General features: G+C 42.9%; 1 long non-coding RNA gene across 3 annotated transcripts in view; it reads right to left on the reverse strand.

The window, feature by feature from the left end:
- Window positions 1-21,376: 21,376 nt before the first annotated feature.
- LOC310742553 overlaps window positions 21,377-27,559 on the reverse strand; it is a 44,153-nt gene continuing 37,970 nt past the window's right edge. For 2 of the 3 annotated variants that reach the window (XR_014538544.1, XR_014538545.1), the window contains 4 exons: window positions 27,192-27,292; window positions 26,023-26,072; window positions 23,092-23,167; window positions 21,377-21,516 (listed from right to left, as the gene is read on the reverse strand). This is a non-coding gene — a long non-coding RNA (uncharacterized lncRNA). The remainder of the gene's footprint in view (window positions 21,517-23,091; window positions 23,168-26,022; window positions 26,073-27,191; window positions 27,293-27,559) is intronic. The other variant, XR_014538546.1, reaches the window with a different exon arrangement.

The raw sequence follows: 27,559 nt of genomic DNA on the forward strand, positions 1-27,559 counted from the left end.
TTATACCCTGCCCCAACCACTTGGGGCAGCTTCCAACATATAGAAGGACATTAATAAAACATTAAACATTAAAAAACATCCCTATACAGGGCTGACTTCAGAAGTGTCCAACATTTCTCTGATAAAAATAGGGACATCCTACCATACCCTCTAACATTTCTCTGAGGAAAATAGGGACACCCTAAGGAAAAGCAGGGCACTTCAGGATCAAATCAGAAACTGGAATGGCTTCTGTAAATACAGGACTGTCCTTGGAAAATAGGGACACTTGGAGGGGCTGCAACAAGCCAGTGTGCATTTTGATAGGGACAGCAAGTCTCAAGTTGCAACTTAGAAAGCAATATTCTGTACCAATTTTTGCCCTTGCTCATTTTACCGAAGTCTGCCCCTGCCAGGCTGATAACTGAGAAGCTTTCACTTGGATTCCACTTCTTCCTCCACCAAATGCCTTCTTGACATGCAAGTAAGCTTTTGGACAATCTCTCTATAAAGGCACAGAGAATTCAGTTTCATGGTAAGGAGGAAGTTGTTAGTCCACAATCTTCTGCTCTTTTAAATAACTTGGATCTCCTCCCACAAAAATATGAAGCCCTGCAGGCCATGATTATATTGAGTGGTAAGGACAGTGAGAATCAGTGCACACACTGTTTCTTCAGTCCAATAATCTGTTTGATCAATACTCTTACAAACACATTCTCGTCCAACAGCCAGCTGCCCTGAAGGCCACAAAGGGCAACACAATCTAATCAGCCAAAGTTGACTTGCACTAATTCCATATTAATGAAGCTTTCTTTGCCTTGCGTTGCCTGTTCAATAGCAGACAATGGAGAATCTATGCACCTTGAATCATGCTCTTTGGGGATGAATGGAGGGATCTTCCCACATTGGTATTTTGACGAATTAATGCCTTAAGAAGGCTGTGACGGCAATCCTGAAAGCAATTCATCAGTTCTTTTTGAAGACCAGTATGGCCAGTTAGCACTAGACAAATTGCTCAGCTACCTAGAGGCCTCTGCCCCTGTCTTCATCACATGATTTTCCACTTTGTAAAAATGAATTTTTAGCTACTGTATTCAGCATTTCCTTAACAATGTAGGATCAGTAATATTGTGCAGCCTAGGAAGTATAATGTTGTGTGTGTGTGTGTGTGTGTGTGTGTGTGTGCATATCTACCTAAAGCTAGAGATTCCACTTTTGCAAAGGAACCATAGCTCAGTGACAGAGCACATGCTTTTCATTCAGAAAGTACCAGGGTCCAACCCTGATATCTGCATTTTAAAGGAATGGGTATCAGAGAATGGGGAAGATCTCTGACAAAGAGCCACTGCCTGTCAGGGTAGAAAGAGTTCCTTGTGAAGAGGAATGGACTGTTAATCCACTCTGTAGCTCTGGGAGGTGAATAGGACACCCAGCACCCTTAACAAAGTTCACAGAATTCCTGGTGGGAAGCCATGACTGCATCATGTGGTATCACAGTGCTTTAAATGGTGTGAATGTGGCCTCTCTGTATTATACTCGCAAACACCCACACCCCTGTACATTTTCTCTCATTCTTTATCAGATCACATATGCAGATGTCTTTATCAGTGCAGGGATTTTGGGATCTTGGAATATATTCATCCAGCACACCCATAACCTACATGCTCTGAGATGACCTCTTGCAGGCCCACTTTCCCATCTAGTTGCTAAGCCAAATGGGGACATCAACACAGGCTTCACAGGTCACATTCCTCCCCCTTTCCCATGGCACATGCACTATTTCCCATGCTATACTGCTCCACTGTGTGCATGTGAGAGCAACACTTCAGTCTGTGGTTTGGAAGTAAAATGTTGAACCAGGACCTGTAGAGACTCCTATAGAAACATCCTCACTCACCAGTAGGTTCGCATGCCACTTCAGGAGGCAATGATTTCCCATGGAACAGAGGAACACCTTTTCCCCACTTTGAATGCTCTTGCACTAGAAAATAATCCTGATTATGGTTGCTTCCAGACTGCTGCTATTTTAGGGTGGAATTCAGTCACATACTGGAAATACCAAGCTGTACAATTAAAGATAATTCTGAGCTCTTGCACAATAAACTTGCTTTCTCAAGAAAGGGAAGTGATAGGGAAATGCTGTGGACAGTGCAGGATAACACTTGCTTTGATGCAATGTCATTTTGTCTCCCCAAAAACAAACCAGAGAGTGCTCATTAAATAGCCAGCATCACCTAATCTCTTTGCAAACAAATGAGGATGAATGCTCACAGATCAGCTTGTCTGGATCATGCCTATTTTCCAGAGAAACCAAGATGGGCAAGGGGGGAGAGTGGGAAGGGAAGAAGGAAGAGATGGAAAATGGGAGCTGAACTGACTTGGCTCTCAAGCCTGAGATTTTCCACTATTGTTACAAGGCTTGGGGTCTCATATTATACTAATAAACATACAACTGATAATCTGACCATCAGCATGGCGATTTATTAAAGCTGGCTTTCTGAGCAATGTAAACATGGAAGCAAATATAAAGCTCTCAGCTTGTACACTGAGAAAGCATTATCAGCTGATGCCTCCACCTGGGGCAAGACAGCAGTGGCCTCTTGCAGTAATTAATTTGGGCCATTAGCTGAAAGTCAGGGTTTGTTTCAGTTCATCAGTCTTCCTCACACTCTGGCCCCCCAAAATAAAATAAAGTTATGTAAAAACAAACACTGACTTCATGTCTGTTGTGCCATCAAAGCGCCTCTGATCTGATAGATGGGTCACTAAGTACATGTACAAGTCTGCTGTGACAGCAGCAACTTGCTCTGCTTGAGCTACAGCAGCTGGACATTTTGTATGCGCCAAAAGCATCAAATAAAGCATTTTGTGAAATGTGTTAAATGTTTCACATCTGGGAAGAAAGGCTTCAAAAGGCAAAGGAAAGGTTCCAAACTTAAGTGCAAATATGTATACAGTGGTAAAATACATGAAGGGGATTCAAGGTTCAAGCAACACATGATGTGCACCATGGATTTCCCACCACAAATGGCACCCCCATGTTGATTTTCTCCTTCCCTTATACTGGGTAGAACAACTCACTTCATGATGCGGCTTCATCATGTTGTGAGTTTCCTTGCCTGTTGCTAGGAGCAACTGATGATACCATGAATTGGAAACAGGTAAACTGACAATGTCACCATGCTCCCTGATGTGAAAGAGTCAGCAACACAATGCCTACAGTGCCTACAGTTGCCAGTGTGCATGCTAGTGCAAGAGGGTTTTATAAGCATATGATGAACAATTTGTTGTTGTTGTTGTTTAGTTGTTTAGTCGTGTCCGACTCTTTGTGACCCCATGGACCAGAGCACACCAGGCACTCCTGTCTTCCATTGCTTCCCGCAGTTTGGTCAAACTCATGTTAGTACCTTTGAGAACACTATCCAACCATCTCGTCCTCTGTCGTCCCCTTCTCCTTGTGCTCTCCATTTTCCCCAGCATCAGGGTCTTTTCCAGGGAGTCTTCTCTTCTCATGAGATTGGAGCCTCAGCTTCAGGATCTGTCCTTCCGTGAGGACTCAGGGCTGATTTCCTTCAGAATGGATAGGTTTGATCTTCTTGCAGTCCATGGGACTCTCAAGAGTCTCCTCCAGCACCATAATTCAAAAGCAGCAACTCTTCAGAGATCAGCCTTCTTTGTGGTCCAGCTCTCACTTCCATACATCACTACTGGGAAAACCATAGCTTTAACTATACGGACCTTTGTCGGCAAGGTGATGTCTCTGCTTTTTAAGATGCTGTCTAGGTTTGTCATTGCTTTTCTCTCAAGAAGCAGGTGTATTTTAATTTTGTGACTGCTGTCACCATCTGCAGTGATCATGGAGCCCAAGAAAGTAAAATCTCTCACTGCTTCCATTTCCTCCCCTTCTATTTGCCAGGGGGTGATGGGACCAGTGGCCATGATCTTAGTTTTTTTGATGTTGAGCTTCAGGCCATATTTTGCGCTCTCCTCTTTCACCCTCATTAAAAGGTTCTTTAATTCCTCCTCACTTTCTGCCATCAAGGTTGTGTCATCTGCATATCTGAGGTTGTTGATATTTCTTCTGGCAATCTTAATTCCGGCTTGGGATTCATCCAGTCCAGCCTTTCACATGATGAATTCTGCACAGAATTTAAATAAGCAGGGAGACAACATACAGCCTTGTCATACTCCTTTCCAATTTTGAATGATGAACAATAGTTACGTTTAACTAGGGTCTGCCATTGCTGCTGATGTTGCTCACCCACCTGTCTATTCTCTCCCCTCCCCCTAGCACCCTTGCAAACCCAAACCCCTCCCTTTACACCTCTCACCAATCCCCCATCCCGTCAAAGGTTCTTCCAGGCATCCATGTATGGTCTTTTGTCTCCATTTTTGTCTTGTTCACCTAACATACATTTGTAAGCTTTTTAGGCAAGGACTCTGAATCAAAATATATGATTGGAACAGCGGTCACAGGAGGGAGCCAGCAGTAAATCATAGTGAGCAAGTCAGAGTTAACTCTTTATTAGCAAAAACAGGATCTGTACAGGAGTGTCAGGCCTAATGAGCTCAGCAGCTCATCTCCAGCAGATCTTGCCTCCATGAAGCAGTTCTTGAAACAGAACGTCCCCATCTCCCCACAGCCCTGAGATCTTCTGATAAAGGGGAGTATATAAATTTAATAAATAAATAAATAATAAGAAGTCCACCCCCCCTGGGTTTTTCAAAGCAATTTGAGACTGTTCCTATGTGAAGCTAACTTCTCCTTCACTCTCTTCATGTCTCTCCTGGTTCTGGGATATGGGGACAGGAAGGGAGCTTGTCAAAGCAGAAGGGGGAGACACCCCATGCCTCTTCACCAGCTGGACTCATCTCTGCCTCTTGGTCTCTGTCCTCTTCTTCTTCAGCTTCAGCTTCTAATTCTGGACTTCTCTCTGCCAAAGACTCCCCACCCACCCACTCAGTAAGCCCTGTACCTCTTCAGCTTCCAAACCTCCTCCCAGTCTTCTCCCTCTGACCACTCATCATCATCCCACCACCACTCCCTGAGCTCCAAGCCTTCTTCCCTCGGGGATTCCCAAGCTGGTTATTCCCACCATTCCTCTGCATCCAACCATGTGACATGTGGTATAGCTTTCATTGGTCTATACCATATCCGGAAGGCATGTGGGAAAGGGCTCACATGTTTCAACGGGGGGATCTGCCTGTATTTCCCCATGCTTTTTATGCTGGGTTCACATAACACCCCCCCATATCATGATGAAATTTATTGCAGTTGGTGGCTGTTCACATGCATTTTCAATTTTGCTGGTGGTTGCACATATCTTCACCCCAGACAGGTCAACCTGAACTCTGCAGACTGCATCTCTGAAGCTTGTCCAAAGCCACCTTGACTTGTGTGTGTTGAATGATTCAGAGACCTTTGTGCCCTTGACCAGGAATTGACTTATAATAATCTTGGAATCTTTAAGGTGGGAAAGAACAGTCAATGTCACCTCACTTTTAGCTGATCTTTCCAGCCAATGCTTTGTCTCGCTTCTCTGAAAGGGAAGACCTCATAACTTTTTCCACTGTCTGCAGAGGAAAACTTTTTCCACTGTCTGCTTTAGGACAAATTGAGAAGCTACCCCTTACAGTGTGGCAAATACGACCTCGCAGTGGCTTTTTTTACAGCTACTGCTGGAGCCTGTTGTGCTTTTGCTGGATCAAATTCCTTGCCTTTTGTTATTTGAGCTTCCTTGTGAGAATCGCTGCAGCCTAAAGGAGTGTCAGGACATTCCCTTTCTTTGCCCTTTAATCCAATCAGACAGACCTTGCTTTCTCACACTGAGCTGGCCTGCACTCTAAATTTAGCCCAGCAGCTGTGAAGTAAACTTCAGTGAAGATTAAGATTTCTACTCTGATCGTGCATTTCAATATGAATGAAGGCAATAAAGGGGAGATTATCTTTCTGGTTACTTTTCAAATGTCTCATCTTTGAGGCATCACTTGTTTGCATAAAGTCTGATGCACCCGGTCAGGTCTTCCCTGCCTGCCCCTCCCAGGAAGCTCAAGGCATAGGCAACTAATAATCATTAAAAAAACAAAACAAAACATGGAGGGGAAGCAAAGGGGTCTTTGATGGCAAGTGAGCAAATGATTCTGGCTCCTAGAAAAATATGTGGCTGTTCAGAAACTTTGAAGGCAAAATTCAGGAAGGTGATGTTTCGGGGGGATGATTTTTTTGTTGGGATACAGTTTTCTGAATATAAAAAGCTACTTTGTATTAGATAGGAAGGAGACCTATATGGAAGATTAATTGCTTAACATACCATAAGTTATTTTGGCCAATTATTTCAGACCCATTCCCATAGCACTTTGGATGCAACACAGAGGACTGGGACCTGTCCTCTCCACCCTTCTATCACCAGTGTTACAAAAGGACTCTGACATGAAAATGATATGCTATGAGGGTGACCTGCAATCAAATGTTGCAGTATATCTTCACCTCCCACAGTATCGTTCTCCGGCATACTATAAGTAGATTAAGCAGGATTAGAAATTTCCCATGTTCTTGCTGCTTTATAAATCATCATGCAGATGAAATAATTTGCAGAGTTGAGGTTCCAAGTTCCAACATCATCACAATCCTCACAATCCCCCCATCCTTTCCCCCATTTTTATTTTCCTTTTTTAATATACTTCTGGAAATGTTAGATTTCCACCGAACACAGTGATCTCTCCGTGAACCCACTTTAGCTACAATCCTACCAGCAAATACCTCCCTGCTGAATAACAATAAATAACTATTGTGATGATGTTGGAACTTGGAACCTCAACTCTGCAAATTATTTCATCCGTATGATGACTTATAAAGCAGCAAGAACATGGGAAATTCATAATGACTGCACTTGAAATAAAAAGGTACTGTAAAGAGCTCCAAAAGGATCTATCCAAATCGAGTGAATGGGCAGTAAGATGACAAATGCAGTTCAGTGTAAACAAGTGCAAAGTGATACATGCTGGGTCTGAATTGGTGGTGACTGACCAGGAACAAGATATTGGGGTCATTGTAGATTGCTCAATGAAGTCAGCAGCAGGTAAGAAAATGGAACAGAGCAACTCCCCTATGAAGAAAAGTCACAACACCTGGAGCTTTTCAGTTTAGAGAAAAGGCAAGTGAGAGGACAGAGGTGTATAAAATTGTGCATGGTGTCTAATTTTTCTCCACTAGAACTCGTGGACATCCAATGAAGCCAAATGTTGGAAGATTCGCAACAGACAAAAGATAGTACTCTTTCACACAGGGTGTACTTACTATGGGAATTTGTTCCCACAAGTAGGAGCGATGGCCACCAACATGGAATAGGCAAATTCATAAAGGACAAGGCCACCAAAGGCTATGCTCTTCCTCCATGGTCAAAGGCAGGATGTCTTTGAATGTCAGTGGTTGGAAATCATAAATAGAGTGCAGTTGCACAAAGCTATTTCTTGTCGGCTTCTTGTTGACATCTAGTTGGCCACTGTGAGAACAGGATGCTGGATCACATGTGCCATTGGCCTGACCAATCACACGCCTCCCACAGTCTTATGTAAAATATTTTTTTGTTACCTTTGACCGTAAAAAGCTTCTCAAGGTGACCAATAAAACATAAAACAGGAAAAGATATCAGAATGCAGTATAGGGATTCCAAGTGCATTGAAGGCATTGTCTAGTTGGAATCCTTACAATATGCCATATTACCATATGTCAGGGGAAAGTTGCTTGCCTAAGGCTGCCTAAAGAGTTCACATGGGAGGGATGAGATTTGAACAGGGCCTTCCTGACTTTAGAGCAATGTCAAATCAATGATGGAAACTGTCTCTCAACCAGGGCCAGGGGACATGAGGAGTTGCATCCTAGGAAGTCATGGCTAACTTAAGTCCATTGATTTCAGTGGACCTACTCTGAGTAAGATTCCCAAATGCAACCCAAGAATACTGATACACTCTAGGTTAAATATCAGTCTTGGCATATCACCATCAATTATGTGGGGATGGGCAGAGCACTGAGGGATTATGCTTTATACTTGCGCTACATGAGACCACTTCTTTTCTCGGACGTTATATCTGCATCTTTTTCTGTATATTGGGACAATTTCCCCAGAGATGAGCATTGCCTTGGTTTTGACCTGTTAACACAGCACAAAGAACACAAAGAGCAGGAATTAGTGTGAAAATGTCACTCTAAACTACAATAACCTGTCAAGCATGCTCCCCAAGCAGCAAAATTGGGCCAGTCACATTTATGGGAAGTATTTATATTCAGCCTTTAAACCCCTGAGATTCAGGCATCACAATTTGGGCACCATAATTGATTATCCCCTTTCCCCAATCTGTTTGTGTAAAATTTGCACTGAGTTCAAATCCTGTGGTTGTCAAGAAGTCTCAGGATATTAGATTTTTAGCCTTGTGAAGTGAACATCCTTGGGAGGGGGGGGGATAGTCTGAAGAACCCTTGACATGAAACTGGCTTTCAGCCCATATATTTTTAGTTGCTGAGAAATATAATCCTAGTGCACGATGTTTAAGGATTGTGTAATATGTTCCTTGATGACTCTGAGAATTTTCTGACAAAGATTGAAAAGATTAAAAGTGTGTGTGTGTGGAGGGAATTGCATGAGATATTTGGCTGTGTACAGATAAACAGTCCTTTGTAAAGCTGAATAATTAGTACTGTCCATATTTATTTTGAGTAAGATAGTAAGAAGCAAAAATGAGACATCTCCACATCAAAACACAGTAGATGCATTTCATGACAGTGATGATGATGATGATGATGATGATGATGATGATGATGATGATGTGTGTGTGCATGTTCTCATGCCCCAGCAAAATTCACTTCCTAGTTTGGAGATAATTGAGTAAATCTACAAAATGGGACAAAAATATAATTTCTTTCAGAGTTGAGGGCAAGAAGCATTGCCCTTACTGTTATGTGGCTTAATTTTTAACTGGGATTATAAGTATTGGCCATACTTATTTTGACTGAGGTGGTAGGGAACAACATGAAACAACACTGAACTTTAGCTCAACCCCAAATCTTTAGTATTTTTATTTATTTATTGTTTCAATTTCCATCCCACCCTTCATCAATTCACAATCCATGTGTGTGTGTAAGAATTTGATTAGCTATATGGCAACATGTCACCATTACACTGGTAACCTGAAGCCTTCATGGCTAGATCACATAGCCAGGAAGCAGTTGCTGAAAAAGGCAGTGAACACAAAGCAAAACAATGCAAAAAAGAGGGAAGTATGGTTGGGCTGAGAAATATTATGGATCTTGCAAAACAATCCCCTTCACACCATGGGAATTTTACTCCACCCCAATCTCTCTCATTTTATTTATTATTTCAATTTCTGTCCTGTCCTTCATCAATGCATGGTCCCACTGGAGGCTGCAACATAAAATACCATCAAAATGTCCAGAAAAAAGCCAGTTAAAGCAATTGACAACTCAGATAAAATATATAAAGTAACAATCCATAGTGCAACAGCATGCAATCACCAGTTTACAGCTGACACATCAGGTACTCCCTGCAAGACCTTGTTCTGAGAGGTGTGCCAAGAGGGAAGCAATGAAGCAGACCCTCCAAGTGTCCCTATTTGCCAGGGACAGTCCTGGATTTACAGAAGCCATCCCAAATTCTGGTTTGATGCCAGAATGTCCCACTTTTCCTTGGGACGTCCCAATTTTCATCGGAGAAATGTTGGAGGCCTTCTGTGACCGCTGAGCCAAGGAGATAAGTAACTATACAATCTTTAGAAGACACCTGAAGGCAGCCATGTATCAGAAGGTTTTTTAATATTTAATGTTTTATTATTATTATTATTTTAATGTTGGAAGCCAACCAGAGTAGCTGGGGCAACCTAATCATATCAGTGGGGGTATGAATACTACTACTACTACTACTACTTACTACTACTACTACTACTACTACTAATAATAATAATAATATAGGATATCTCTATTTTCACTGGAGAAATGTTGGATGGTATGATGAAGGCAGCAGCTGTATCTCATGGGGGTGGAATTCCAGAAATAAGGTAGCCATTGGAGGCTGGTGCTCATTGGGTCTGGTAGGATGGAAAACAAGGAGGCCAACAGTAGACAGAGCCAGATCTCATGACAGGTCAACTGATTCTGGTTTTGTCTGCAGCCTTTTCCTCCTTTTGAGTTCCACAAAGGCATTGAGACCAAGGAGGAGGCTCACAGCCAGTGCCACCCACTAGACTGGTTGTAAAAAACGAAGTAGGCAGGAGGGTGCTGTCTGAGCTTGATGGGGCAGTGCCTTGCTCATGGACCAGTAATCACTAGGGGGTAACACTATATTAATGGTGAGAGGAACAAGGCTAAAAGGAGGCAATTGGAATCTCTTTATGGCTACGTCTAGACTTCCAGTACTTTGTGGGAGGGATTCAAGCACATACAGTATGTTTAGGCTTGTGCAACGAATGTGGATTAGAGTGTTCTATTGACCTAGTGTAACAAATCTACGCTAAAAGAGAAATGGACTTTTTGTGGTTAGGAAAGTGGCAGTGCTGCTCAGTGTGGGATGAACAAATGATCAACAGGAAGATGTATAAACTCTCAGCAAACAAACAGAACGAAATCAGGATGCATGCTCAATAAACGAGTCACCTGGAGGACCTCAATGACTCTAGCATAGCTTCCTGCAGGGAAGGAAAGAGGCCTTTTGGATCTGAAACTCCTGATTTCATTCTATGCTACTGACAGCTTTACTGACTGCCTCTGTGTGATGGAAATGGCAGGTGGAGTCGGCTGCAAAGAGGATTTCTGTCTCAAGCATCTACTTCATGGCACATGTGTAACTGAGAGTGTCTAGAGGTCAGGAGAGGACACATCTCTGTTGATATTGGCTTATGAAGAAACGTATATTTATTTTCTTTAATCATCCTCATGACAAGAAGCATTTTCCATCGAACTAATTATACCACAGTGTAAAGTAGATGGGGAAGCAGATTGGTTCAGTGTGTGACGGGTTTGTTGTTTGCTTGTTATTGCTGTTGTTAGCACTAATGGTATTCTTCACATGTGTATCTTGCCCTTCCTCTAAAGAGCTCAGGGTGGCTTCCAGGAGGGCTGCCTCTTCTTTGACCTTGCCTTGTAAAACATTTATTTTCTCACATTATATCTCATCTTTCTTCATTTATGGAACCCAAGACAATGTAGCTGTGGTTTCCAGATGGTTATCCATCTACGGACTGACCAGAGCCAGACCTCTTTGGCATCAGCAAGGTGGTGGCCTTATGTAACTTCTGACCGTATTCTGGATAGATTAGATGGTCATTCAAACATCATCCAACAAGTTTCATGGAATCATGGTCTTCTGACTTAAGCCTGGCATTCTGTGGTATCATTTTTCCAGAACAGAGAGAACTACTAAAATACGTTGCTAAATTGCCCTCCTCCCCACCATTGATTAAGACTAGTGGGAACAAGAGTGAGTGCCTTAGAGATGGATTTGATAATCTGGCACAAGAAATCCCTGGCCAATCACAAGTACTGCATAGCGAAGCTTGATCTGCTGGAGGAGAAGATAAGGTCATAGAGATCAGAACTGGGTAATGGTGCCACCCCTAGACAAATTCTGTGCTCCTCAGCTAAATTCATGTGAGGTGACATTTATTACCAGAATGTGCCTATGTGTTTTTTTCACTATCAGCAGCTGAAGGCAGACAGTAGCTCTTTCCAAGAGTCAAATGTGGCTTTAAAGAGTGGCTGCTGCTCACAGTATGTATATTTATCCCACATTTATTTCTGGCAAACAAGTTTGGCTGATTTTGTCTTAGCACATGATAAGCTGGTCTTATACTAGGTTAGATGATTGGTCAAGCCCAATATTGTCTATTCTGATTGGCAGAGATCTTTCCTACCCTTGATGATCTTTTATGGAGAGGCTGAGGGAACCTTCTGCATTTACCACATGTGGTCTGTCACTGAGTTACGGTGCCTTCCCCTCAATGTATGTTTGACCAAAGCTGACAACTGGACGAAACAAAGGTGTTTATACACCATGGGAAGAGAACCCAATTTTAAACCGTTTCCAACTCTTTTATACATTACTATTTCCAGCCACAACCTGATTGGTGTGAATCTGGTTGTTTGCATTTCAATGTATTTAAAGTGTTTAATTGGGAAGAAAGGTGCACAGTTAAGATGGTGGTGACTATCAACATTTTAAAATAGCAGTGTGATGTAACAGTGCTAAACACTCTTTTTCTTAAGCTGTATTTCATTAATAGTTTAAGATATATATTAAAAATAGAGCCAGAAAGCCATTTTAGCACTAAATAGAAGACTGATTAAAAAAATCAGCAGGGTGCCCCATCACAAGTGATATAAGTAGTGTGTGCTGGCCTGTAAAGGGTAGTGCTGAATGCATTCACATTCCTTTTGTAAGAAAAAAGATGGAAGAAACATTGGGGGGATGCAAATGGACAATGGCATCATGTGGGCCCCCATAACATGCGGATGAACGAGACATGGTGATTCCACATTAATCCCTAATATGGAAGCAGCCTTGATTGCCTTCTGATTCCATTCAATCCCATGCTTGTACTCTAGGCTTTGCTGAAAGCCTCAGTGAAAAGCCATATCTCAGTGGTAAAGCATCTGCCTTGTGAAGGCCCACGGGTCCAATTCCCCAGAGACCCATGTCTGAAATCCTGGAGTGTTGCTGCTGGTCAGGGTAGACAACCCTGAGCAAGATGAACCAATGGTCTGGGTGAGGGCAACAACTGGCAATCTGGGTTTTCTGCAGTTCACCATCTGTTCCGATTCAGCTTTAAAGAGCAGGATTTTGTGGAGAAAGCTCCAGACTAAAACAAACAGACCAGAGAGCTCTCAGACACAGAGCTTTAAAGTGTGGACCATGCATAGAAAGTTTGGAGGAAAGGTAATTGTACAAGCCCTCCATAATAGGCACCTTCCTACATTCCTATGGTCTTACATTTGGTCATTTCATGGATTATTCTCTCTCACACACACTCGCTCGCTCTCTGTATGTATAAATGTCTTATCATCTTTCACTTTCTGTAAGCCATTTCCTTTCTTTTATAAAACACAGTAGCTCTTTTGGCAGCAAAGCATCAGAAGGCATTTGCTGTTGACAAGTGGTATCCATAGCCCACTTCCTAGATCATATAGCGCAACTTCGTGATGGTGTGCTACAACCAGATACGGAGGCATTAACTGGCTTAAATGTGCAAAGCGACTTCGTTCCGTGAGTAATTGCGCTGAAGAATGATTGCTCTCCCTGTGCCCTTGTCCCAACGCCTTGCGTTAAGACCAAAGAAACATGTATCTCTCAACATCGCCGCAGCTAAAGATGATATGACTAGCAAATGCTGGGACTCAAACCACAGCCAAACAAACACCAGGATTTAAATGCCATTAACACACAAGTGAAGACCTTCTGCTTGCTAGGACTCTTATATCCCAAGAGTACTAATTTTCAAATCACTCTGCCATCAGAAGCCCCACTTAAACAACAGTCCCTCAACTTGGAAGAGGAAGACAGTAGACCCCCTACAATAAGAGAATAGTATATACCAAGGGTGGGCTGACTTTAGCTTTGTGCACAGTGGTGGAGGAAGCCGCTCGGGCACCTGGGGTGATGCGCCTAGGGGCGGGGCCAGCCACCCATAGGGGTGGGGCACACAGCAGGGCCTCTGGAGTCTGCCTGCCTCCTCCCACTCAGCCGCCCTACACCTGGAGGGGCAGCAGGCAGACCATTTGGGCAGTGCAGAGCCTGCGTGCAGGCCCCGCCCAGCATTTTGTCACCTCCCTCAGTGGTAACACCCAGGGTGAACCGCACCCACCGCACCCCCTTCTTCTGCCCCTGCTTGTGCATCTACTAATACCTAGAATGAAAGTGTAACAATGAGCTCAAGGCGGGGCTGAAATGCCAATCAACTCCTTTCCCCCACCTAATTAGATGCAATGATGCTCAAAGCTCATTATGAATGGCTACCAAATCATCTTATAGGAACAAATGTGTGCAGGTAATGGGGAAACCATATACAAATGTGCCCTGCTACAAACTCTCATGAAGTCCCCCACCTAATTGCTAATTGCATGAAGAGAACAAGCAAACGGTGTTGTGCCTATGTTGCTAAATTCCTGGTGCTCATTCTTATTTCCCAGTGTAGCACTTCATGAAAAGGAAAATAGAAACACACAAATTTCACAAAGGAATTTGCACTGTATAGTTTTCCCTCCAGGGTGATAAAACTATTAGCTTGAAACAAACAGTTTTTAGATGGAAATAGATCTTCCTGCAGAGAACAGTGCGATTTTCTAGTATATTACAGAAAGTTGTATGTTTCTTCTAAATAAGAACCCAAGGAAGGTGGAAAGGAAGGAAGGGGATAGTAAGAAAGATATCAGAGTCCCACAAGATCAATCTATAATCATAATGAAGTGCTGGCGGCAATTTGGCAACTTTGTAGCATCTGGGAATAGAAGGTCATTGGGTCTAATTATACCGCAAAGAGAGGAAAGGAAGAAATGTAGCATGTAGCTGTATTCAGAGCCGTCTTAGATTTCAATCTAAGGGAGTGCAATAAATAAATAAATAAAATGCTTTGGCAACAAGAATAGTATCAGCTGGGAAAGGCTGGGAGGCAAACGATCAAGAGGGCCTTTATATATTTCCTCAGTAGTGAATATTGTGCTAGTGAAAAATGTCAGGATGAATTTGGGCAGTGGGTGGAGGGGCAGAAGAGTGAGAGGAGAGTGAGTCCAGGGTTGTGAAATGTGATTAGGTTAGAAATCCAGCATATGGGTTTACGACTTTAGTTTTACAAGCCAACAGTGATGATATCTGCAGATGTCACTGGGGGTCCCATTTGTTTCAATTCAAGAAGACCATCATTGGTATGGGAGTCTTCATCTTCTTCAAGAACAACACTTGAGGGTACCAAGAAGGATCAGTGTGTGTCTCAGTCCTCAGTAACACGTGCCCTCCCTCCAGGAAGGAATTGCAGAAGTGGGAATTGCTAAGAAGCAGGGCAGCTTCTCAAGGGTACACCAGCAGAAGCAGATAATCCAACTCTTCGTGAGCAAGTCCTAATCATCATGCAATGACAGACTTCTGGGGCAGATTTCAACTACTGCACGTTTCATAGCCCTGAGATGGTTGTTTCTCCAAAGAACAAGAACAAGCCTTGGGAATGTCTTGCTGCGATCCTTTTAAGAGGATAAGCAGTAGCAGAAACACAAGTTGGTGTAAAAAACAAAACCAGAAACACGCACATATTTGGATCTTTCCTTCTAACTATTTCTTGCCTATCTTACAGCAACAAAGGAATGGACAAATGATTCCAAAAACTAAGCAGAATTGATCCTAGACAGTGCCAAGATGGGGCACTGCCTGTGAATCCTATGTAAGCCACTCTGAACTTTGGAGACAAAAGAAGGTATCCGTACACAGTGGAGGAGCTTCATCATATTTTCTTCTTTGTAACAAATTTCAACCATATGAGACTGATAAGGAACAATCTGACTGGGTAACTTTTTCTGGTGACACTAGGAAATGTGAAAAAGTTGCCTAGTCAGCTTGCTGTATTAATCCTATTTGTTTTATGGTCAACAGCCTTCTTTTGTCGCCAAGTTGTCTGCCCTCCCCAACTTCCTCACTATTTTATTTCCTTACCCTTTCTTACACTATGGAAGGAGCCACTTCGTACCTGGCAGACATCCTTTCACCTCAGGGCTTTTTTCAGCTGGAGCTCACTGTAGCTGAGTTCCGGCACCTCTCAGGTGGGCACCATTGCCATTCGAAGAGAACAAGGAAGAAGTTCATGGTGAGCGCAGGCACCTCTGTTTCTAGAAAAAATAGCACTGAGCAGCCTGTATCGTTAAATCAGGGGTGGCTAAGCTGCCGCTGTCCAGATGTTGTTGGGCCCTTTCCTGACCACTGACCATGCTGGCTGAGACTGATGAGCATTGTAGTTCAACAACATCTGGAGGGCTACAAGTTGTCCATCCCTGACTTAAATAAACAAGCTGTCAAACAGTGTTGGGTAGCTGGACTGGAGAGCCACTCAAAGTCAAAAGGGTGTTTTGCTATTGAAAGTAGACCAAAAGCGTCTTGAACGATGCGCTGCTCCATCTACAGAGAGAGACAGGCAGCCTGAAGTAAGAAGAAAGTGTCAGTTTTTACATTTAAGGATTGGTGCTTTATGAGGCTTGATGTCTTAATGCTTCCTCTGGGACTATTCTGCATGAGTGCATTGCACAGGTGGCCCATTGCAATTTATAGTCACAATAATTGAACAGGAGAAATAAGACCCTTGAGCCTTAACAGCACATGGGATGCAGCTGGTTTGGGTGCTTAGGTGGTAGGCATAACTTTTATGACAAAGTCTCTTTCTGAAAGACAGGAAGTTGTTCTCTCCTCCCTAGAAGCGTCATGCCCCACTTTTTTTTTGTAGTTGTGCATACCAGGGCATGCTCCTGGAATCACTTTGTCAAGCCCTAAAACGAGCAATTTAATCCACCATAATTTATATGGCTATGGAATTCTTTTCAATGAACATCTGTGAAAGAGTCAGTTTGAGAAATGCAGGAACCAAGTTGTCATTAAAGCTGGAGACTTGAATGAATATTTTATGATCCTCTTTTTCAAGTTTTTATGTGCTAACATCTCATATGAAGTTTTCTTTCAGCACGCGTGCAAGGAAAGCACGGCCTTCGCCCCCCTGAGTTGCCTCCTTTTGGAAGATATTGCATGATCATCTATCCCCGAGTTTTCCTGTTCATCACTCAGTTTTAAATAAATGGCCAACCATCTTAGATTGTTTCTTGAAAGAGAAACAGGCCTGTTTACTCTGCCTGAAGCATGCTGCCACTGCTGGTTTTGGAAGCGGTGTGACACGCGGGTGGCGCTGTGGGTTAAACCACAGAGCCTACGACTTGCCAATCAGAAGGTTGGCGGTTCGAATCCCCATGATGGGGTGAGCTCCCCTTGGTCAGTCCCTGCTCCTGCCCACCTAGCAGTTCGAAAGCACATAAAAGTGCAAGTACATAAATAGGTACCGCTCCGGCGGGAAGGTAAACGGCGTTTCTGTGCGCTGCTCTGGTTTGCCAGAAGTGGCTTAGTCATGCTGGCCACATGACCCGGAAGCTGTACGCTGGCTCCCTCGGCCAGTAAAGCGAGATGAGCGCTGCAACCCCAGAGTGGGTCACGACTGGACCTAATGGTCAGGGGTCCCTTTACCTTTTTATATCTATCCTATTATTTCCCAAACTTCTATCCACAATGAGAAAAAGAACTAGATATGTTTTAAGCTGCTAATGTGGGCACAGCCTCAGAGTCAAAATAAACACTTCTTCTAAAAAAAGAAATCTAGAATGACATTAGGGAAGAGAACCAACCATTATGAATGTGAAATTAGGCTGTAATACTGTGTCCTACTGAATTCAATGGGTCTTATTCCCAGGTAAGTAGGGTAAGGATTGGAGCCTAAAATAGTATCTGTTTATTGGTGTGTATAACATGGGAAATTTAAAATCAGTTTCATTAACACACAATTAGAATTATTAAGGATAGTGGGAAGAATATAGTTGGTACCATATGCACACTGTTAAGTGTGAACAGCGAGTACAATTCTCTGCTTCTAAAAGTGTGGTTGATGGGATTGGGGGGGGGGGTCAGCTCAAAGATTTTATGAATTCAGAAGCCAAAAACATGTCATTTCACATCTTAGGTGTTTTAAAATGAATTTTTCGGTATAAAGGTCTGTATCCTGGGCATGATTAGATTGTTTGAAAACTACTGAAGGTAATGGAATGAACAGACCAGGTCCCATAGATGTTTACTCAGGAGCAAGGTTGGGGGAGAAATTGAATTCAGTTCACACTGAAAGCTGAATTTACCCAATTCAACCTTTCTGGAACACTATGAGAACTGAAACGCAGCCATCCATCAGAATTCACACTTCTACAGATTTTGATATGCATTTCTCTAGCAAAGCAATGTGTACAAAAACGTGTGCATTAAAAATCCATATTATTAGGAGAAATTGCTTTGCTTTGTGCTTATTAGGCAAAATTGCAAATTTCACACTACAGTAAAATGCTAGCAAATTTTCACGAGGACAAAAATTGTAAACTGTTGATTCTTGCTATAATAGGGTGAGATAGTACAGTTCAGTGTGCTGAGAAGATTTGAAGTGAATATGGCAGCAAGGGCATGAATTTGTTTCATCTGCACTCTGATTCGTTTGCAGAATCCCAGTTTTCCATGTTGAGCCCTATTTCCCAGAAAATACCTCTGCATATTTGGAGAAAAATGAATAATGCTGTTGCCTCTGAAGTATATCCAAGCTTCTGCCACAGGAGGTCACTCAACAGCAATGCATAAATCTCTGAAGAAGGGCAATGTGAAAGGTGACAGGACCTGTTCAAAACATTTGAAAACCAAACTTGGGTATGTGTACATGTCCATTTTGAATATACTGAAGGGCAGGATTTTCAGCTGATCCTTTTGAAACCATGTTTATTTATTTATTTATAAAAATATTTATATTCTTCTGTTTCTAGAAAAAATATATTAGAGCTAATTACAATTATACATTCACTGTTCTCCTAGCCTGATTTTAGAAGTGAGCTGAGCTGGTGAGAAAATACCGTATTTTTCGCCCTATAGGGCGCACCGGCCCATAGGGTGCACCTAGTTTTTTTTGGGGGGGGATAAAGAATTTTTTTTATTCCCCCCCCAGGTGCGGGGCTGGGGCGGGGGAAGCTTCCCCCGACCCCAGCCCCCAGAACAGGCTGCTATGTGCAAGCTCAGCGCGCCCCAGGCTTCGGGATGCAGGCTGCTATCCGCAAGCCTAGGAAGCATGGCGGGAACTCCTGCCGGGCTCCGAGGGCTTGCGGATAGCTTCCTGAAGCCTGCATTCACCCCATAGGACGCACACACATTTCCCCTTCATTTTTGGAGGGGAAAAAGTGCATCCTATAGGGCGAAAAATACGGTAATTGATGAAAGATGGGGAAGAAAGTTGGGGAAGAATTACACTTCCCTCACTAACTGGCATATTTTGGTCATAAAAAATAGAACCTATCAGGTCATTTCTAAAGATGTGACCAGGGCAGGTGTGTGAACAAATATGGCTATATGGCTGCCTGTATCATATCTAATTTGTTTTGCTCCAAGCGTTTCTGGTTCTATGAAACCTGGTTTGTGGTTAAGACTAGCAAAGCTAAGATGGAAGAGAGGAGATCTCATTTGCAAAGACTGCATCTCTCAGTTGCTTGCTCCCTTGCCTTCACTTCCATGTCAAAACACACTGTGGTGCACTTGTGCCTGATTCTCCAAGTTCTTCACTGTCACACATTTAAGCATGTAAGAGTATCTGGGCTGGATTTTTTCTGTCTCCACTTCTGTATATTCACATTTATTATTGACCCTATATTCCTAGATCTGTTTAGCAAGGCACATCCAATGCTGGGTTTGTCTCACTCGCTGCTGTTTCCATTCTGCTGCAGTTCCGCTTCTGCTAAAACATATGTTGTTGCTCTTATTATCTACTTTGTGCAAAACTTATGAAATTAATTGCACTATTAATTTCAATGCATTTCAGTGTAAGTCAAACATCAAAAACAATACAGTAAATTAAATCCTTATTTGCATATATTTGGCAGTTATGCAATACTGCCAATAGTGATGGTATTTGCTTGTATGATTTCCATTCATGACCTCTGATGAACATTTGAAATGCAGGACTTTCTGCTCTCATTTCCATTTCAAATGGAATCCTCCAGCATCCCTAATTCCCCACCCAATTCCTTAGTGTGAGATTAGATTGCAGTTTATTGAGAATTCATCATTTGTAATTATCCTTAAAATGATTAAAATAGCAATTAAATAGAATGCTGTACCTGATTTTGTAATTTCCTTTAGGCTGAGGAGGATCCATCCATCAGAACTGGAGTCTGAGGAATGGGATGGGGAGGGAAGTTAACACAAGCTTCTAAACAATGAAAAATGTCAGCTCCCCACTTTAGCTTCCAGTGTGAGACTATAAAGCCAGTGTTGAAGTAGTTACCACGGGGTGGCCAACATAGTACCGTTCAGATAACATTGACTACAACTCCCATCAGTCTTGAGCACTGGCTACACCCCTGGGTAAGAGTGTAGTACAGTGGTACCTCGGGTTAAGAACTTAATTCGTTCTTGAGGTCTGTTCTTAACCTGAAACTGTTCTTAACCTGAAGCACCACTTTAGCTAATGGGGCCTGCCGCTGCCGCCGTGCTGCTGGAGCACGATTTCTGTTCTCATCCTGAAGCAAAGTTCTTAACCCAAGGTACTATTTCTGGGTTAGCGGAATCTGTGACCTGAAGCGTATGTAACCCGAGGTACTACTGTATCAGGCCCTTGGTTCAAATTTCCCCTCAGTTCACTTCAAATTGCACACTGAACTTGGGCCAGTTTTTGTCTTTCAGTCTAATCTACCTCTCAGGGTTGTTGTGAGATTAAAATGGGAAAGTTCTAAGAACTGAAAGCACCTTGGAGAAAGGGTGGGGGGAAATGAACAAATCCAAGCCCTGCTGATGGGCTGGGCTGGGTTATGTGTGATACTATGGCTGTGTACATACCATATATTTAAAGAACGTTGGGAGCTGTAGTTTTCCATCACAGAACTGCAGTTCCCAGTGTCCTTAACAAACTACAGTTCCCATGATTTTGGGGAAACACATATGCTTTATGGTGTGAACAGAGTTAAGGCAGGAAGTTCCTTTTAGATCTTTCAGTCCTAGGAAGAGCCTTTGCATGGTTTCCCTTTGATTATATGGAAACTTACTGTCCCCTTTAAATACTGAGCATCACAGAAAAAAGAGATGGTAAATTACATATTTTCTATGTCTCACCTTCTAGGGAGCAGAGGGAACCTCCCTACAATTCTGATTTGCCTGTTGATCTCCAGCATTGTTTTTGATGAGTTGCTAAATTGCTAAATTGATGGGCCAAGCAATTTATTAGGTGTTTTGTCTGTTTTTAACTGCAGTCTGCCTCTCAAGGAAACAAGTATTGTCTGTGGTGTGGAAGATGAGTCTCTGTGTGATGAGAGCCATGTGTACCAAGCCCCCATTTTTCATAACTGCTGTCATTTTACAGATGTATGACCCTCTTCGCCTGGTTACGGAGAAGCCGGGGGTGGGGTAGAGAATGGGGAAAGAAGATAATATACAGGGCTCCGCAGAAGAAACTCTGGTAGGCAGATACACAAATCATGTCATGCAAACCAGACCCAGCTAAAGGAACATTGCATCCCTCTTCAGAAGACAATAACAGATAGGACAGAGAAAGATGGAGTCTGAGATGATTAGGAAAACAGGAACGGTTAATGGATAACAGCAATGTGGCGCCAAGTAGTTCATTTCATGTCATAAAGATATGAGAAGCAGCACAAACAGAGAGCAGGTAAAAGGTCTTTGAAATTCATCCAATCAATGCAGATACAGGCTTGTGTCCCCAGTGGATCTGGCAGAAATGGATACAGATGGTGGAAAAGTTAATTTATTTCAAATGGTGTCGTTTTGTTTTCTTGGGTATTTCAGCTTGGGATTCTTTGTAATGGGCCTACAGCTCCAGTCTATGCCGGTGCTGCAGCCCTGACAACGTACAATGAGAACCACAGCTACCATTTTGATTCTCGAAATCAGCTACAGATGTGATGTAGATGTATAACCAATGGGGTGCAGCGACCTCTCTCCCATGCTTTGCACGCAGGTGGCCTCATGGTTGATCCCTAGCATCTCCAGCTAGAGCTGGGAATAGCCCTTGTCCGAAAACCTAGAAAACAACTGCCGGTCAGTGCACTGCAAACAACACTGAGCTAGATGACTCAGTGGTCCAAGGCAGTTATCCTCACCAACTGGCAACCATTCTTCATCATGTTGAAAGGAGGGACTTGTCCATTGTCTCTCAAGTGAGATGGGAAGGTTCTTTCTGCACCAGGGACTTGTGTCTGCTGGTAATAGGGGAATATATTCAAGTTCCTGTCAGGCAGTGCTATTTTTCCAGGAAAAGAGGTGCCAGAACACAGCTCCCTTGTTCTCTTAGAATGGCAATGGCATCCACTTGAGAGGTGCCAGAACTGAGTTCCAGTAAGTTCCAGCTGAAAAAAGCCCTGCCCTCGGGACATTTTGACCAGCAGACACTAACTCATGAACATCCAATGAAGCTGAATGTTGGAAGATGCGGGACTTACAAAAGAAAGTACTTCTTCACACAGCACATAGTCAAACTTTGGAACTCAGTCCCACAGGAGGCAGTGATGGCCACCAACTTGAAGGGATTGAAAAGAGGACTGGCAAATTCATGGATGATACAGCTATACAGCTATGCATGGGTACTAGCTGTGATGGTCATGCTCGGCCTTCATGGCTGGAGTTTCTGGAAGCCACAGGAGGGGAAAGTATGCTTGTCCTCAGGTCCTGTTTGGTGGGTTTCCACAGGCATCTGGTTGGCCACTGTGAGACAGGATGCTGGACTTGATGGGCCTGATCTAACAGGCTCTTCTTATGTTCTTATGCTGTCTCCCATTCACTTTTTTAAAAGATTGATTTAGGTAAAGGTAAAGGGATGCCTGACCATTAGGTCCAGTCGTGGCTGACTCTGGGGTTGCGGTGCTCATCTCGCTTTACTGGCCAAGGGAGTGGGTGTACAGCTTCCAGCAGGACTAAGCCACTTCTGGCAAACCAGAGCAGCGCACGGAAACGCCGTTTACCTTCCCGCCAGAGTGGTATCTATTTATCTACTTGCACTTTGACGTGCTTTTGAACTGCTAGGTTGGCAGGAGCAGGGACTGAGCAATGGGAGCTCACCCCGTCGTGGGGATTCGAACCGCCGACCTTCTGATCGGCAAGTCCTAGGCTCTGTGGTTTAACCCACAGCGCCACCTGCGTCCCATTTGATTTAGGATAGAGTTCAATTAAAGCTATGATTTTCTGCACAGCACAGTATGATTATAGAATAGTTGTTAACACGGGTTACATTTTACCCTGACCAGTTCCATGCAAAAGGTCAACCCATTCAAATACAGAAAAATCTAACCTCTGAAATAATAAGATCGTTAATTATTGCAAAGTTCAGGCTGCAATTCAACAAATGATGCCGCTTCCAAGATAACCTGCGTAGGGAAACATAAAGATCAGTCTCTGTGTGCAGTGGTTACATCACACATGATAGTGCTGCCCAAGATGGCATTGTGTGCCCTTTAGATAAATATCCCAGTCAACAGATGCATATAGACTAAAGAAGAGCAATTGAGAAAAATGCATGTGCCGGGAAAGTGCAAGGTAACGACTCTAAGCAAAGTAGATTTGTATTGGCATAAAGCCCTTTCAGAAACATTTGCGGTTCATTTTGATCAATGGATTTGAAAATTCTGCTTTGTGGATATAGCAAATACTCAGCTCTTTGCTTAACGAGGTGATAAGGGGCTATAAAGTCAGCTGAGATACGACATTGCAAACAAAATACTTTAGATTGTAGGTGCTGTTTTTGTACCGAAACACATCTGCCTCAATGTTGGAAGCAGTGCCCTTCACTGGTGTTGACAATGGCAGAAGAAAGCACTATACAGAAGTCTGGAACGAAGCCTACTTCTTCAGCCTATTTAGGCAAACTAGAACTCTGGGCAGTGGCATAATTCCTCCATGAAACAGCTTGGCTGAACACAGTGGGCCCCTCCCCAGGCTGAAGAACAGAGCGGACTGCAGAATATCTCTTCTGATAGGAAATGGGAGTATTGTATTGAAAAATGCTGTATCCCATTCCCCAGCATGAAGAATGACTGCTTGTCAAAGAAGCAGCAGTACTTTGCATGCTACTTCAGATCATCCAGAACTACTTCTCTAGGCTTGGGGGCAGGCAGGCTGGTCTAAGAGCAGCACACATATATAAGGCACTGCTTCTCACTTTGGGAGCAATCTGAACCCAAGTTCTGCAGGGATGAGCAAGTTAGGATCCAGTGAGTTAGGATATAGTAGCCAATGATAGCCTTGTTGTCTATGTATCTGCCTAATCCTCATTCAAAGCCATCCAAGTTGGTGGCCATTCATTGCTTTCCACCTGGCAGACACCCCTTCTGGTGGGATAGGATAGATCAGCTTGTATTTCTTGCTGGCCTGTCAGGTAGGAAGCTGCTCCTTCCATGGTGTAACAAAGGGTAAGGAAAGAGAGGGTGAGGGTTATGGGGCAGACAAACTGGCAACTAAAGAAGGATGCAGTCACCTCTTAGCCGTCCCTGAACCAAGCCACCATATTCATTTCTATATCTCCACCAGTGCCAAAGAAGGTTGCTGTTGTTGTTGCTGTTGTTGTTATTGACAATAGTTGTCAGGCTTAGTCAACATTTGAGAAAAGCTTTGAGAGCCTGGAATAGAAGTGACTATAGTATAATTGCGAAGACACCTTAATAAGGCTAGTGATCTGTGATAAGCATCTTGATGATGAACAAGATTGAAAGTAATGAATGGATCAATCCAAATCACATTCCTTATTTATTCTTTTTGGGGGGCAATGTTATTTTCTTCCAAATCTTTCCAGATCTCGGGGCATGCAAATATCTATTTTCTTTGCAGTAATGCTGTTAAGAGCAGCCTGGATAGGAGAAGGAGGAGGAGGCATCCCACAGAAGAGATAAAAGAGTACAAAACAGCTCCTGATACCGTGGAGTGTAACCAATTCCTAGGAGTGAGCTTGTGCTTTTGAATATTTTATAATTTATAAACTGGGAACACATGATGTTCTGCTTTTCAAACAGTAGCTCATATTGCATATGCCCTCCATAGACGTGGGATGAAAAACAACAACAGAAAAAATGCCCTTTTGTTCCCCAATATTTGGTAGTGTTCTGTGATTTTCATCAGAAGTTTGGCACAGGAGTCATCTGACAGGCTGCCTTGTCTGTTAACAATGTATAGTTTGGGCCACCCCACCCTAGACAACATAATTTGGAGTGCTGCATTCCTGCTAGTTCCATTGAGTACTTACAGCATGATACACTAATCCGACATAAAGACAGTGGCAAATGATGGGGTTAGTTTTGCTGTAGATGACAACAAGGGTAGAAGAACATTGTTGGAGGTAAAAGGCTTTGCTTCTGCTTCCAGTGTTGTACTTATTTGCTAATTTGGACTGGGGGAAAGGCCCTAAGTTGGGTTGTGCCACAGCCTCTGGGGTTTGAAGCAATCTTTTATTTGTCCTGAATATTCCAATTTTGCAACATTCAGCTTCACTGGATTTTTGCAAGCAAGTTTCCTGTAGTAGAATTCTTTTTTTGTACATTATTTTCACTAAAGTATGCACATCTGTATGCATTGTCCACTCACATTTACATTTCCTAGATGTTCTTTGGATGGATAACTGCATTGCAAAACTTGGAGACATGTAAATTTTTGCTTCAGATATTGAAGGCTAGCTGTGTTTTGGTTCAGGAAGTGTGAATTCAGTAAGCTCACATGAAAATGTGAATGAATTTCACCCCCCGTCCCTGCACGGGACCTCTAGGGGATAGCGCCAATGCTTAAAGAGGTTGGGGAGAGAGAAGGAGGGGGGGGGAATGTATTCCACTAAAGCCAATCAAATAGTTTATCTGAAGGAAAATCAGTCAACAAAATACTTGAGGTGGTCTAATTGGTCTAAACCACAAGGCCAAATTATGAAGAGGGCCACAGCTCTGTGAGACTGATAAAAAGTGTTTGTGCCTATACAAGCAGTGGAACAGAAGCACCCACCCGAACAGAAGTTTGCTTGTTATATGTGTCAGCATTTATGCATAGCTGTGTAAGAGCCAGGCGGTGCGGGGATACTGTACATCTTCAACCCTTGAATCGTACAGCGATAAGACAGACTCTTAGGATTAACAGCCCTGTCAAGGGGAAGTCTCTGAAGTGCTTATTTGTTTAGATGGAGAATTTCATTCATCATTAAGGGAGTGATAGAAATGGAAGCCCATCCGACGTGGTATCTGAAGCCTACCTGGAAATATGTTGAGGGTGGTGAGATTAAACGCCGTCCCTTTTCTGGGTCTGAAAGTAGCACTAGATATGAGACATATGACTTCTAAGCTATTTGCTTTCTTCCCTTTCTCTCCCCCCCCCCCATGAAAGCATGGCAAGCCCACTTGAATGAGCAAAGGCTTTTCATACAGGCAGCAAGAGAACAAATGACATTACCATTTTAAATACAATTTTCCAGTCATACTCTAAGATTAAATAGTGCACGTTTATACAATAACTTATAACTGCATTTTCCTCATTTTGTTCCTCCAAAATTTGTTTAAATTGATAAAACCAACACATGTGTATTGTTTTGGAAGTATTAGCTAGAGATGGAAAGACTACAGTCCTATCTTCACTTAAAACGTCATAGAGTTCAATGAGACTTACTTCTGAGTAGGCATGGTTAGGCTTACAGCTTTATTTATTATCTGCTATCATAATAATTACTGCCCTGCCTTTCTAGAGTGAGAGTACTTACTGTTACTAACATCAAACAACAAAGTCACAAATATAACAACACAATAGCTTAAATTTAAAAACAGAAACAAAAGTATACAGCCTTGCATTTATTATCTAGATCTGAACCCAGTGCTAAAATAGTAAAAGGTAAAGATAAAGGTACCCCGACAGTTAAGTCCAGTTGCGGATGACTCTGGGGTTGCATGCTCATCTCGCTCTATAGGCCGAGGGAGCCGGCGTTTATCCACAGACAGCTTCCAAGTCATGTGGTCAACATGACTAAGCTGCTTCTGGCGAACCAGAGCAGCACACGGAAATGCCATTTACCTTCCCGCCAGAGTGGTACTTATTTATCTACTTGCACTTGATGTGCTTTTGAACTGCTAGGTGGGCAGGAGCTGGGACCGAACAACAGGAGCTCACCCTGTCGCGGGTATTCGAACTGCCAACCTTCCAACTGGCAAGCCCTAGGCTCTGTGGTTTAGACCACAGCGCCACTCGCGTCCCTTTAAGCTAAAATAGTGGGGAATGTCTATTCCATAGCTAGAGGCCTGTGTGCTGGGGACTTCGTGGGAATGTAGACCTATGCATTGTGGAAACTATTTAGAAGTAAATACCACTGAAAGAAATGGAAACTTCTGTTTACTAAATTTGGGAACTGGAATATAATAGTATGTTTACACTTACATTTAATGTACACTTATCACATTTTCCAGTGCTGTATTTCAAATCCGTGATCCCATGATGTTCACATCCTATGGTGTTCTGCATGGTCATCCTGTTTCTTTCTGAAGAAAAACAAAAACATTTGAAGGATTTTCTTCTTCTTCTCAAAGCAGCTTCACAGCAATTGGAATCCACAAGCCAATACAAGTCTGAACACCTTTGCCAAAGCCACCTCTGCTGCTGTGGGTGTTCTTGCAGTAGTGATATCATCATAGGAGTGAAAAGGACCCAATTCAAAATAGCGTCTTCAGAGTGCAAGCATCCAGAGTGGTCAGAATATGCATGTTCAGATATGCACTTGACACCCACTAGTATTTCTCAGCAATGCC

This window comes from Podarcis filfolensis (assembly GCF_964270895.1).
Source record: "Podarcis filfolensis genome assembly, chromosome: 9".
Classification (NCBI taxonomy): Eukaryota; Metazoa; Chordata; class Lepidosauria; order Squamata; family Lacertidae; genus Podarcis; species Podarcis filfolensis.